This window comes from Oryzias latipes, chromosome 16 (assembly GCF_053564925.1).
Source record: "Oryzias latipes strain Hd-rR chromosome 16, Olatipes_Hd-rR_3.1".
NCBI classification, from domain to species: Eukaryota; Metazoa; Chordata; class Actinopteri; order Beloniformes; family Adrianichthyidae; genus Oryzias; species Oryzias latipes.
This window is the reverse complement of record NC_136252.1, coordinates 10,194,935-10,207,205: the sequence shown is the minus strand read 5'-3', so window position 1 is coordinate 10,207,205 and position 12,271 is coordinate 10,194,935. Positions and strand designations below refer to the sequence as shown.

Here is a 12,271-nt window from a genome sequence, read left to right as displayed (position 1 = left end):
AGTACCCAAAGCTGTTTGTGGGGGTGTGTGAGTGATTTTCCTTCTCTTTGGTGGATGCCAGCAAAAGCCGGAAAACTTACAGCACCTGGTATTCCCAGGCGGTCTCCCATCCAAGTACTAACCAGGCCCGACCCTGCTTAGCTTCCGAGATCGGACGAGATCGGGCGTGTTCAGGGTGGTGTGGCCGTAAGCGAAGGGTTGTGTGGAGCAGAGCCCTTTAAGCGCTGCCTGCACCAGACTCCTGCCTGCTCCCAGCGGCCCCTTCACCCACTCACTCTGTGCCACTGATTGGTGCACCTGCTGAGCGGACACACCCACCTGCAGCCAAAACGGTGACCTTTCACCCCAGCAGGTGCGCCACAGCGGCCTTCCACACACACACACCTGCGTGGGCGCGTCACCGAGACGGCAGCGTTTCTAGAGGGTGCAGGCTTGTGCATTTGCACCTCGGCGCTGACTGCCCTGCAGCTCGCTGAAGAGTTTGGATGAAGCCCGGACGGTCATGTCAGAGAAAAAAAAAAAAAAAAAAAAAAGAAAAAGAAAGAAAAGAAAAGAAAAGAAAGACACAGAAGGACATGAAAAAGCAAGAAACCCAAAGCTGTGTGTTTGATTTCCTGGCCGGTGCGCTCTCTGGTGGCTGTATGTGTCACAGAACGGTGGTGTCAGAAAAATAAAAACCAAAGACACAAATGCATGACAAGGAAACCAAAGTACCCAAAGCTGTTTGTGGGGGTGTGTGAGTGATTTTCCTTCTCTTTGGTGGATGCCAGCAAAAGCCGGAAAACTTACAGCACCTGGTATTCCCAGGCGGTCTCCCATCCAAGTACTAACCAGGCCCGACCCTGCTTAGCTTCCGAGATCGGACGAGATCGGGCGTGTTCAGGGTGGTATGGCCGTAAGCGAAGGGTTGTGTGGAGCAGAGCCCTTTAAGCGCTGCCTGCACCAGACTCCTGCCTGCTCCCAGCGGCCCCTTCACCCACTCACTCTGTGCCACTGATTGGTGCACCTGCTGAGCGGACACACCCACCTGCAGCCAAAACGGTGACCTTTCACCCCAGCAGGTGCGCCACAGCGGCCTTCCACACACACACACCTGCGTGGGCTCGTCACCGAGACGGCAGCGTTTCTAGAGGGTGCAGGCTTGTGCATTTGCACCTCGGCGCTGACTGCCCTGCAGCTCGCTGAAGAGTTTGGATGAAGCCCGGACGGTCATGTCAGAGAAAAAAAAAAAAAAAAAAAAAAGAAAAAGAAAAGAAAAGAAAAGAAAAGAAAAGAAAAGAAAAGAAAAGAAAAGAAAAGAAAGACACAGAAGGACATGAAAAAGCAAGAAACCCAAAGCTGTGTGTTTGATTTCCTGGCCGGTGCGCTCTCTGGTGGCTGTATGTGTCACAGAACGGTGGTGTCAGAAAAATAAAAACCAAAGACACAAATGCATGACAAGGAAACCAAAGTACCCAAAGCTGTTTGTGGGGGTGTGTGAGTGATTTTCCTTCTCTTTGGTGGATGCCAGCAAAAGCCGGAAAACTTACAGCACCTGGTATTCCCAGGCGGTCTCCCATCCAAGTACTAACCAGGCCCGACCCTGCTTAGCTTCCGAGATCGGACGAGATCGGGCGTGTTCAGGGTGGTGTGGCCGTAAGCGAAGGGTTGTGTGGAGCAGAGCCCTTTAAGCGCTGCCTGCACCAGACTCCTGCCTGCTCCCAGCGGCCCCTTCACCCACTCACTCTGTGCCACTGATTGGTGCACCTGCTGAGCGGACACACCCACCTGCAGCCAAAACGGTGACCTTTCACCCCAGCAGGTGCGCCACAGCGGCCTTCCACACACACACACCTGCGTGGGCGCGTCACCGAGACGGCAGCGTTTCTAGAGGGTGCAGGCTTGTGCATTTGCACCTCGGCGCTGACTGCCCTGCAGCTCGCTGAAGAGTTTGGATGAAGCCCGGACGGTCATGTCAGAGAAAAAAAAAAAAAAAAAAAAAAGAAAAAGAAAGAAAAGAAAAGAAAAGAAAGACACAGAAGGACATGAAAAAGCAAGAAACCCAAAGCTGTGTGTTTGATTTCCTGGCCGGTGCGCTCTCTGGTGGCTGTATGTGTCACAGAACGGTGGTGTCAGAAAAATAAAAACCAAAGACACAAATGCATGACAAGGAAACCAAAGTACCCAAAGCTGTTTGTGGGGGTGTGTGAGTGATTTTCCTTCTCTTTGGTGGATGCCAGCAAAAGCCGGAAAACTTACAGCACCTGGTATTCCCAGGCGGTCTCCCATCCAAGTACTAACCAGGCCCGACCCTGCTTAGCTTCCGAGATCGGACGAGATCGGGCGTGTTCAGGGTGGTGTGGCCGTAAGCGAAGGGTTGTGTGGAGCAGAGCCCTTTAAGCGCTGCCTGCACCAGACTCCTGCCTGCTCCCAGCGGCCCCTTCACCCACTCACTCTGTGCCACTGATTGGTGCACCTGCTGAGCGGACACACCCACCTGCAGCCAAAACGGTGACCTTTCACCCCAGCAGGTGCGCCACAGCGGCCTTCCACACACACACACCTGCGTGGGCGCGTCACCGAGACGGCAGCGTTTCTAGAGGGTGCAGGCTTGTGCATTTGCACCTCGGCGCTGACTGCCCTGCAGCTCGCTGAAGAGTTTGGATGAAGCCCGGACGGTCATGTCAGAGAAAAAAAAAAAAAAAAAAAAAAGAAAAAGAAAGAAAAGAAAAGAAAAGAAAGACACAGAAGGACATGAAAAAGCAAGAAACCCAAAGCTGTGTGTTTGATTTCCTGGCCGGTGCGCTCTCTGGTGGCTGTATGTGTCACAGAACGGTGGTGTCAGAAAAATAAAAACCAAAGACACAAATGCATGACAAGGAAACCAAAGTACCCAAAGCTGTTTGTGGGGGTGTGTGAGTGATTTTCCTTCTCTTTGGTGGATGCCAGCAAAAGCCGGAAAACTTACAGCACCTGGTATTCCCAGGCGGTCTCCCATCCAAGTACTAACCAGGCCCGACCCTGCTTAGCTTCCGAGATCGGACGAGATCGGGCGTGTTCAGGGTGGTATGGCCGTAAGCGAAGGGTTGTGTGGAGCAGAGCCCTTTAAGCGCTGCCTGCACCAGACTCCTGCCTGCTCCCAGCGGCCCCTTCACCCACTCACTCTGTGCCACTGATTGGTGCACCTGCTGAGCGGACACACCCACCTGCAGCCAAAACGGTGACCTTTCACCCCAGCAGGTGCGCCACAGCGGCCTTCCACACACACACACCTGCGTGGGCTCGTCACCGAGACGGCAGCGTTTCTAGAGGGTGCAGGCTTGTGCATTTGCACCTCGGCGCTGACTGCCCTGCAGCTCGCTGAAGAGTTTGGATGAAGCCCGGACGGTCATGTCAGAGAAAAAAAAAAAAAAAAAAAAAAGAAAAAGAAAAGAAAAGAAAAGAAAAGAAAAGAAAAGAAAAGAAAAGAAAAGAAAGACACAGAAGGACATGAAAAAGCAAGAAACCCAAAGCTGTGTGTTTGATTTCCTGGCCGGTGCGCTCTCTGGTGGCTGTATGTGTCACAGAACGGTGGTGTCAGAAAAATAAAAACCAAAGACACAAATGCATGACAAGGAAACCAAAGTACCCAAAGCTGTTTGTGGGGGTGTGTGAGTGATTTTCCTTCTCTTTGGTGGATGCCAGCAAAAGCCGGAAAACTTACAGCACCTGGTATTCCCAGGCGGTCTCCCATCCAAGTACTAACCAGGCCCGACCCTGCTTAGCTTCCGAGATCGGACGAGATCGGGCGTGTTCAGGGTGGTGTGGCCGTAAGCGAAGGGTTGTGTGGAGCAGAGCCCTTTAAGCGCTGCCTGCACCAGACTCCTGCCTGCTCCCAGCGGCCCCTTCACCCACTCACTCTGTGCCACTGATTGGTGCACCTGCTGAGCGGACACACCCACCTGCAGCCAAAACGGTGACCTTTCACCCCAGCAGGTGCGCCACAGCGGCCTTCCACACACACACACCTGCGTGGGCGCGTCACCGAGACGGCAGCGTTTCTAGAGGGTGCAGGCTTGTGCATTTGCACCTCGGCGCTGACTGCCCTGCAGCTCGCTGAAGAGTTTGGATGAAGCCCGGACGGTCATGTCAGAGAAAAAAAAAAAAAAAAAAAAAAGAAAAAGAAAAGAAAAGAAAAGAAAAGAAAGACACAGAAGGACATGAAAAAGCAAGAAACCCAAAGCTGTGTGTTTGATTTCCTGGCCGGTGCGCTCTCTGGTGGCTGTATGTGTCACAGAACGGTGGTGTCAGAAAAATAAAAACCAAAGACACAAATGCATGACAAGGAAACCAAAGTACCCAAAGCTGTTTGTGGGGGTGTGTGAGTGATTTTCCTTCTCTTTGGTGGATGCCAGCAAAAGCCGGAAAACTTACAGCACCTGGTATTCCCAGGCGGTCTCCCATCCAAGTACTAACCAGGCCCGACCCTGCTTAGCTTCCGAGATCGGACGAGATCGGGCGTGTTCAGGGTGGTATGGCCGTAAGCGAAGGGTTGTGTGGAGCAGAGCCCTTTAAGCGCTGCCTGCACCAGACTCCTGCCTGCTCCCAGCGGCCCCTTCACCCACTCACTCTGTGCCACTGATTGGTGCACCTGCTGAGCGGACACACCCACCTGCAGCCAAAACGGTGACCTTTCACCCCAGCAGGTGCGCCACAGCGGCCTTCCACACACACACACCTGCGTGGGCTCGTCACCGAGACGGCAGCGTTTCTAGAGGGTGCAGGCTTGTGCATTTGCACCTCGGCGCTGACTGCCCTGCAGCTCGCTGAAGAGTTTGGATGAAGCCCGGACGGTCATGTCAGAGAAAAAAAAAAAAAAAAAAAAAAGAAAAAGAAAAGAAAAGAAAAGAAAAGAAAAGAAAAGAAAAGAAAAGAAAAGAAAGACACAGAAGGACATGAAAAAGCAAGAAACCCAAAGCTGTGTGTTTGATTTCCTGGCCGGTGCGCTCTCTGGTGGCTGTATGTGTCACAGAACGGTGGTGTCAGAAAAATAAAAACCAAAGACACAAATGCATGACAAGGAAACCAAAGTACCCAAAGCTGTTTGTGGGGGTGTGTGAGTGATTTTCCTTCTCTTTGGTGGATGCCAGCAAAAGCCGGAAAACTTACAGCACCTGGTATTCCCAGGCGGTCTCCCATCCAAGTACTAACCAGGCCCGACCCTGCTTAGCTTCCGAGATCGGACGAGATCGGGCGTGTTCAGGGTGGTGTGGCCGTAAGCGAAGGGTTGTGTGGAGCAGAGCCCTTTAAGCGCTGCCTGCACCAGACTCCTGCCTGCTCCCAGCGGCCCCTTCACCCACTCACTCTGTGCCACTGATTGGTGCACCTGCTGAGCGGACACACCCACCTGCAGCCAAAACGGTGACCTTTCACCCCAGCAGGTGCGCCACAGCGGCCTTCCACACACACACACCTGCGTGGGCGCGTCACCGAGACGGCAGCGTTTCTAGAGGGTGCAGGCTTGTGCATTTGCACCTCGGCGCTGACTGCCCTGCAGCTCGCTGAAGAGTTTGGATGAAGCCCGGACGGTCATGTCAGAGAAAAAAAAAAAAAAAAAAAAAAGAAAAAGAAAAGAAAAGAAAAGAAAAGAAAGACACAGAAGGACATGAAAAAGCAAGAAACCCAAAGCTGTGTGTTTGATTTCCTGGCCGGTGCGCTCTCTGGTGGCTGTATGTGTCACAGAACGGTGGTGTCAGAAAAATAAAAACCAAAGACACAAATGCATGACAAGGAAACCAAAGTACCCAAAGCTGTTTGTGGGGGTGTGTGAGTGATTTTCCTTCTCTTTGGTGGATGCCAGCAAAAGCCGGAAAACTTACAGCACCTGGTATTCCCAGGCGGTCTCCCATCCAAGTACTAACCAGGCCCGACCCTGCTTAGCTTCCGAGATCGGACGAGATCGGGCGTGTTCAGGGTGGTATGGCCGTAAGCGAAGGGTTGTGTGGAGCAGAGCCCTTTAAGCGCTGCCTGCACCAGACTCCTGCCTGCTCCCAGCGGCCCCTTCACCCACTCACTCTGTGCCACTGATTGGTGCACCTGCTGAGCGGACACACCCACCTGCAGCCAAAACGGTGACCTTTCACCCCAGCAGGTGCGCCACAGCGGCCTTCCACACACACACACCTGCGTGGGCTCGTCACCGAGACGGCAGCGTTTCTAGAGGGTGCAGGCTTGTGCATTTGCACCTCGGCGCTGACTGCCCTGCAGCTCGCTGAAGAGTTTGGATGAAGCCCGGACGGTCATGTCAGAGAAAAAAAAAAAAAAAAAAAAAAGAAAAAGAAAAGAAAAGAAAAGAAAAGAAAAGAAAAGAAAAGAAAAGAAAAGAAAAGAAAGACACAGAAGGACATGAAAAAGCAAGAAACCCAAAGCTGTGTGTTTGATTTCCTGGCCGGTGCGCTCTCTGGTGGCTGTATGTGTCACAGAACGGTGGTGTCAGAAAAATAAAAACCAAAGACACAAATGCATGACAAGGAAACCAAAGTACCCAAAGCTGTTTGTGGGGGTGTGTGAGTGATTTTCCTTCTCTTTGGTGGATGCCAGCAAAAGCCGGAAAACTTACAGCACCTGGTATTCCCAGGCGGTCTCCCATCCAAGTACTAACCAGGCCCGACCCTGCTTAGCTTCCGAGATCGGACGAGATCGGGCGTGTTCAGGGTGGTGTGGCCGTAAGCGAAGGGTTGTGTGGAGCAGAGCCCTTTAAGCGCTGCCTGCACCAGACTCCTGCCTGCTCCCAGCGGCCCCTTCACCCACTCACTCTGTGCCACTGATTGGTGCACCTGCTGAGCGGACACACCCACCTGCAGCCAAAACGGTGACCTTTCACCCCAGCAGGTGCGCCACAGCGGCCTTCCACACACACACACCTGCGTGGGCGCGTCACCGAGACGGCAGCGTTTCTAGAGGGTGCAGGCTTGTGCATTTGCACCTCGGCGCTGACTGCCCTGCAGCTCGCTGAAGAGTTTGGATGAAGCCCGGACGGTCATGTCAGAGAAAAAAAAAAAAAAAAAAAAAAGAAAAAGAAAGAAAAGAAAAGAAAAGAAAGACACAGAAGGACATGAAAAAGCAAGAAACCCAAAGCTGTGTGTTTGATTTCCTGGCCGGTGCGCTCTCTGGTGGCTGTATGTGTCACAGAACGGTGGTGTCAGAAAAATAAAAACCAAAGACACAAATGCATGACAAGGAAACCAAAGTACCCAAAGCTGTTTGTGGGGGTGTGTGAGTGATTTTCCTTCTCTTTGGTGGATGCCAGCAAAAGCCGGAAAACTTACAGCACCTGGTATTCCCAGGCGGTCTCCCATCCAAGTACTAACCAGGCCCGACCCTGCTTAGCTTCCGAGATCGGACGAGATCGGGCGTGTTCAGGGTGGTATGGCCGTAAGCGAAGGGTTGTGTGGAGCAGAGCCCTTTAAGCGCTGCCTGCACCAGACTCCTGCCTGCTCCCAGCGGCCCCTTCACCCACTCACTCTGTGCCACTGATTGGTGCACCTGCTGAGCGGACACACCCACCTGCAGCCAAAACGGTGACCTTTCACCCCAGCAGGTGCGCCACAGCGGCCTTCCACACACACACACCTGCGTGGGCTCGTCACCGAGACGGCAGCGTTTCTAGAGGGTGCAGGCTTGTGCATTTGCACCTCGGCGCTGACTGCCCTGCAGCTCGCTGAAGAGTTTGGATGAAGCCCGGACGGTCATGTCAGAGAAAAAAAAAAAAAAAAAAAAAAGAAAAAGAAAAGAAAAGAAAAGAAAAGAAAAGAAAAGAAAAGAAAAGAAAAGAAAGACACAGAAGGACATGAAAAAGCAAGAAACCCAAAGCTGTGTGTTTGATTTCCTGGCCGGTGCGCTCTCTGGTGGCTGTATGTGTCACAGAACGGTGGTGTCAGAAAAATAAAAACCAAAGACACAAATGCATGACAAGGAAACCAAAGTACCCAAAGCTGTTTGTGGGGGTGTGTGAGTGATTTTCCTTCTCTTTGGTGGATGCCAGCAAAAGCCGGAAAACTTACAGCACCTGGTATTCCCAGGCGGTCTCCCATCCAAGTACTAACCAGGCCCGACCCTGCTTAGCTTCCGAGATCGGACGAGATCGGGCGTGTTCAGGGTGGTATGGCCGTAAGCGAAGGGTTGTGTGGAGCAGAGCCCTTTAAGCGCTGCCTGCACCAGACTCCTGCCTGCTCCCAGCGGCCCCTTCACCCACTCACTCTGTGCCACTGATTGGTGCACCTGCTGAGCGGACACACCCACCTGCAGCCAAAACGGTGACCTTTCACCCCAGCAGGTGCGCCACAGCGGCCTTCCACACACACACACCTGCGTGGGCTCGTCACCGAGACGGCAGCGTTTCTAGAGGGTGCAGGCTTGTGCATTTGCACCTCGGCGCTGACTGCCCTGCAGCTCGCTGAAGAGTTTGGATGAAGCCCGGACGGTCATGTCAGAGAAAAAAAAAAAAAAAAAAAAAAGAAAAAGAAAAGAAAAGAAAAGAAAAGAAAAGAAAAGAAAAGAAAAGAAAAGAAAGACACAGAAGGACATGAAAAAGCAAGAAACCCAAAGCTGTGTGTTTGATTTCCTGGCCGGTGCGCTCTCTGGTGGCTGTATGTGTCACAGAACGGTGGTGTCAGAAAAATAAAAACCAAAGACACAAATGCATGACAAGGAAACCAAAGTACCCAAAGCTGTTTGTGGGGGTGTGTGAGTGATTTTCCTTCTCTTTGGTGGATGCCAGCAAAAGCCGGAAAACTTACAGCACCTGGTATTCCCAGGCGGTCTCCCATCCAAGTACTAACCAGGCCCGACCCTGCTTAGCTTCCGAGATCGGACGAGATCGGGCGTGTTCAGGGTGGTGTGGCCGTAAGCGAAGGGTTGTGTGGAGCAGAGCCCTTTAAGCGCTGCCTGCACCAGACTCCTGCCTGCTCCCAGCGGCCCCTTCACCCACTCACTCTGTGCCACTGATTGGTGCACCTGCTGAGCGGACACACCCACCTGCAGCCAAAACGGTGACCTTTCACCCCAGCAGGTGCGCCACAGCGGCCTTCCACACACACACACCTGCGTGGGCTCGTCACCGAGACGGCAGCGTTTCTAGAGGGTGCAGGCTTGTGCATTTGCACCTCGGCGCTGACTGCCCTGCAGCTCGCTGAAGAGTTTGGATGAAGCCCGGACGGTCATGTCAGAGAAAAAAAAAAAAAAAAAAAAAAGAAAAAGAAAAGAAAAGAAAAGAAAAGAAAGACACAGAAGGACATGAAAAAGCAAGAAACCCAAAGCTGTGTGTTTGATTTCCTGGCCGGTGCGCTCTCTGGTGGCTGTATGTGTCACAGAACGGTGGTGTCAGAAAAATAAAAACCAAAGACACAAATGCATGACAAGGAAACCAAAGTACCCAAAGCTGTTTGTGGGGGTGTGTGAGTGATTTTCCTTCTCTTTGGTGGATGCCAGCAAAAGCCGGAAAACTTACAGCACCTGGTATTCCCAGGCGGTCTCCCATCCAAGTACTAACCAGGCCCGACCCTGCTTAGCTTCCGAGATCGGACGAGATCGGGCGTGTTCAGGGTGGTATGGCCGTAAGCGAAGGGTTGTGTGGAGCAGAGCCCTTTAAGCGCTGCCTGCACCAGACTCCTGCCTGCTCCCAGCGGCCCCTTCACCCACTCACTCTGTGCCACTGATTGGTGCACCTGCTGAGCGGACACACCCACCTGCAGCCAAAACGGTGACCTTTCACCCCAGCAGGTGCGCCACAGCGGCCTTCCACACACACACACCTGCGTGGGCTCGTCACCGAGACGGCAGCGTTTCTAGAGGGTGCAGGCTTGTGCATTTGCACCTCGGCGCTGACTGCCCTGCAGCTCGCTGAAGAGTTTGGATGAAGCCCGGACGGTCATGTCAGAGAAAAAAAAAAAAAAAAAAAAAAGAAAAAGAAAAGAAAAGAAAAGAAAAGAAAAGAAAAGAAAGACACAGAAGGACATGAAAAAGCAAGAAACCCAAAGCTGTGTGTTTGATTTCCTGGCCGGTGCGCTCTCTGGTGGCTGTATGTGTCACAGAACGGTGGTGTCAGAAAAATAAAAACCAAAGACACAAATGCATGACAAGGAAACCAAAGTACCCAAAGCTGTTTGTGGGGGTGTGTGAGTGATTTTCCTTCTCTTTGGTGGATGCCAGCAAAAGCCGGAAAACTTACAGCACCTGGTATTCCCAGGCGGTCTCCCATCCAAGTACTAACCAGGCCCGACCCTGCTTAGCTTCCGAGATCGGACGAGATCGGGCGTGTTCAGGGTGGTGTGGCCGTAAGCGAAGGGTTGTGTGGAGCAGAGCCCTTTAAGCGCTGCCTGCACCAGACTCCTGCCTGCTCCCAGCGGCCCCTTCACCCACTCACTCTGTGCCACTGATTGGTGCACCTGCTGAGCGGACACACCCACCTGCAGCCAAAACGGTGACCTTTCACCCCAGCAGGTGCGCCACAGCGGCCTTCCACACACACACACCTGCGTGGGCTCGTCACCGAGACGGCAGCGTTTCTAGAGGGTGCAGGCTTGTGCATTTGCACCTCGGCGCTGACTGCCCTGCAGCTCGCTGAAGAGTTTGGATGAAGCCCGGACGGTCATGTCAGAGAAAAAAAAAAAAAAAAAAAAAAGAAAAAGAAAAGAAAAGAAAAGAAAAGAAAGACACAGAAGGACATGAAAAAGCAAGAAACCCAAAGCTGTGTGTTTGATTTCCTGGCCGGTGCGCTCTCTGGTGGCTGTATGTGTCACAGAACGGTGGTGTCAGAAAAATAAAAACCAAAGACACAAATGCATGACAAGGAAACCAAAGTACCCAAAGCTGTTTGTGGGGGTGTGTGAGTGATTTTCCTTCTCTTTGGTGGATGCCAGCAAAAGCCGGAAAACTTACAGCACCTGGTATTCCCAGGCGGTCTCCCATCCAAGTACTAACCAGGCCCGACCCTGCTTAGCTTCCGAGATCGGACGAGATCGGGCGTGTTCAGGGTGGTGTGGCCGTAAGCGAAGGGTTGTGTGGAGCAGAGCCCTTTAAGCGCTGCCTGCACCAGACTCCTGCCTGCTCCCAGCGGCCCCTTCACCCACTCACTCTGTGCCACTGATTGGTGCACCTGCTGAGCGGACACACCCACCTGCAGCCAAAACGGTGACCTTTCACCCCAGCAGGTGCGCCACAGCGGCCTTCCACACACACACACCTGCGTGGGCGCGTCACCGAGACGGCAGCGTTTCTAGAGGGTGCAGGCTTGTGCATTTGCACCTCGGCGCTGACTGCCCTGCAGCTCGCTGAAGAGTTTGGATGAAGCCCGGACGGTCATGTCAGAGAAAAAAAAAAAAAAAAAAAAAAGAAAAAGAAAGAAAAGAAAAGAAAAGAAAGACACAGAAGGACATGAAAAAGCAAGAAACCCAAAGCTGTGTGTTTGATTTCCTGGCCGGTGCGCTCTCTGGTGGCTGTATGTGTCACAGAACGGTGGTGTCAGAAAAATAAAAACCAAAGACACAAATGCATGACAAGGAAACCAAAGTACCCAAAGCTGTTTGTGGGGGTGTGTGAGTGATTTTCCTTCTCTTTGGTGGATGCCAGCAAAAGCCGGAAAACTTACAGCACCTGGTATTCCCAGGCGGTCTCCCATCCAAGTACTAACCAGGCCCGACCCTGCTTAGCTTCCGAGATCGGACGAGATCGGGCGTGTTCAGGGTGGTATGGCCGTAAGCGAAGGGTTGTGTGGAGCAGAGCCCTTTAAGCGCTGCCTGCACCAGACTCCTGCCTGCTCCCAGCGGCCCCTTCACCCACTCACTCTGTGCCACTGATTGGTGCACCTGCTGAGCGGACACACCCACCTGCAGCCAAAACGGTGACCTTTCACCCCAGCAGGTGCGCCACAGCGGCCTTCCACACACACACACCTGCGTGGGCTCGTCACCGAGACGGCAGCGTTTCTAGAGGGTGCAGGCTTGTGCATTTGCACCTCGGCGCTGACTGCCCTGCAGCTCGCTGAAGAGTTTGGATGAAGCCCGGACGGTCATGTCAGAGAAAAAAAAAAAAAAAAAAAAAAGAAAAAGAAAAGAAAAGAAAAGAAAAGAAAAGAAAAGAAAAGAAAAGAAAAGAAAGACACAGAAGGACATGAAAAAGCAAGAAACCCAAAGCTGTGTGTTTGATTTCCTGGCCGGTGCGCTCTCTGGTGGCTGTATGTGTCACAGAACGGTGGTGTCAGAAAAATAAAAACCAAAGACACAAATGCATGACAAGGAAACCAAAGTACCCAAAG

General features: G+C 52.4%; 17 non-coding genes across 17 annotated transcripts; all 17 read right to left on the bottom strand.

The window, feature by feature from the left end:
- Positions 1–73: 73 nt before the first annotated feature.
- On the bottom strand, positions 74–192 carry LOC144986329 (5S ribosomal RNA). The gene has a single exon (XR_013650142.1). It is a non-coding gene; the product is annotated as a 5S ribosomal RNA (ribosomal RNA).
- Positions 193–782: 590 nt separating this feature from the next.
- LOC144986590 (5S ribosomal RNA) lies at positions 783–901 on the bottom strand. Its single transcript, XR_013650400.1, has one exon. It is a non-coding gene; the product is annotated as a 5S ribosomal RNA (ribosomal RNA).
- A 621-nt stretch (positions 902–1,522) lies between these two features.
- On the bottom strand, positions 1,523–1,641 carry LOC144986328 (5S ribosomal RNA). Its single transcript, XR_013650141.1, has one exon. It is a non-coding gene; the product is annotated as a 5S ribosomal RNA (ribosomal RNA).
- A 590-nt stretch (positions 1,642–2,231) lies between these two features.
- On the bottom strand, positions 2,232–2,350 carry LOC144986327 (5S ribosomal RNA). Its single transcript, XR_013650140.1, has one exon. It is a non-coding gene; the product is annotated as a 5S ribosomal RNA (ribosomal RNA).
- A 590-nt stretch (positions 2,351–2,940) lies between these two features.
- On the bottom strand, positions 2,941–3,059 carry LOC144986579 (5S ribosomal RNA). Its single transcript, XR_013650389.1, has one exon. It is a non-coding gene; the product is annotated as a 5S ribosomal RNA (ribosomal RNA).
- Positions 3,060–3,675: 616 nt separating this feature from the next.
- On the bottom strand, positions 3,676–3,794 carry LOC144986326 (5S ribosomal RNA). Its single transcript, XR_013650139.1, has one exon. It is a non-coding gene; the product is annotated as a 5S ribosomal RNA (ribosomal RNA).
- Positions 3,795–4,385: 591 nt separating this feature from the next.
- Positions 4,386–4,504, bottom strand: LOC144986568 (5S ribosomal RNA). The gene has a single exon (XR_013650378.1). It is a non-coding gene; the product is annotated as a 5S ribosomal RNA (ribosomal RNA).
- Positions 4,505–5,120: 616 nt separating this feature from the next.
- Positions 5,121–5,239, bottom strand: LOC144986325 (5S ribosomal RNA). Its single transcript, XR_013650138.1, has one exon. It is a non-coding gene; the product is annotated as a 5S ribosomal RNA (ribosomal RNA).
- Positions 5,240–5,830: 591 nt separating this feature from the next.
- LOC144986557 (5S ribosomal RNA) lies at positions 5,831–5,949 on the bottom strand. The gene has a single exon (XR_013650367.1). It is a non-coding gene; the product is annotated as a 5S ribosomal RNA (ribosomal RNA).
- Positions 5,950–6,570: 621 nt separating this feature from the next.
- Positions 6,571–6,689, bottom strand: LOC144986324 (5S ribosomal RNA). Its single transcript, XR_013650137.1, has one exon. It is a non-coding gene; the product is annotated as a 5S ribosomal RNA (ribosomal RNA).
- A 590-nt stretch (positions 6,690–7,279) lies between these two features.
- LOC144986546 (5S ribosomal RNA) lies at positions 7,280–7,398 on the bottom strand. The gene has a single exon (XR_013650356.1). It is a non-coding gene; the product is annotated as a 5S ribosomal RNA (ribosomal RNA).
- Positions 7,399–8,014: 616 nt separating this feature from the next.
- LOC144986534 (5S ribosomal RNA) lies at positions 8,015–8,133 on the bottom strand. Its single transcript, XR_013650344.1, has one exon. It is a non-coding gene; the product is annotated as a 5S ribosomal RNA (ribosomal RNA).
- Positions 8,134–8,749: 616 nt separating this feature from the next.
- On the bottom strand, positions 8,750–8,868 carry LOC144986323 (5S ribosomal RNA). The gene has a single exon (XR_013650136.1). It is a non-coding gene; the product is annotated as a 5S ribosomal RNA (ribosomal RNA).
- A 591-nt stretch (positions 8,869–9,459) lies between these two features.
- On the bottom strand, positions 9,460–9,578 carry LOC144986523 (5S ribosomal RNA). The gene has a single exon (XR_013650333.1). It is a non-coding gene; the product is annotated as a 5S ribosomal RNA (ribosomal RNA).
- A 601-nt stretch (positions 9,579–10,179) lies between these two features.
- LOC144986322 (5S ribosomal RNA) lies at positions 10,180–10,298 on the bottom strand. Its single transcript, XR_013650135.1, has one exon. It is a non-coding gene; the product is annotated as a 5S ribosomal RNA (ribosomal RNA).
- A 591-nt stretch (positions 10,299–10,889) lies between these two features.
- On the bottom strand, positions 10,890–11,008 carry LOC144986320 (5S ribosomal RNA). The gene has a single exon (XR_013650133.1). It is a non-coding gene; the product is annotated as a 5S ribosomal RNA (ribosomal RNA).
- A 590-nt stretch (positions 11,009–11,598) lies between these two features.
- LOC144986511 (5S ribosomal RNA) lies at positions 11,599–11,717 on the bottom strand. Its single transcript, XR_013650322.1, has one exon. It is a non-coding gene; the product is annotated as a 5S ribosomal RNA (ribosomal RNA).
- Between the last annotated feature and the right edge of the window lie 554 nt (positions 11,718–12,271).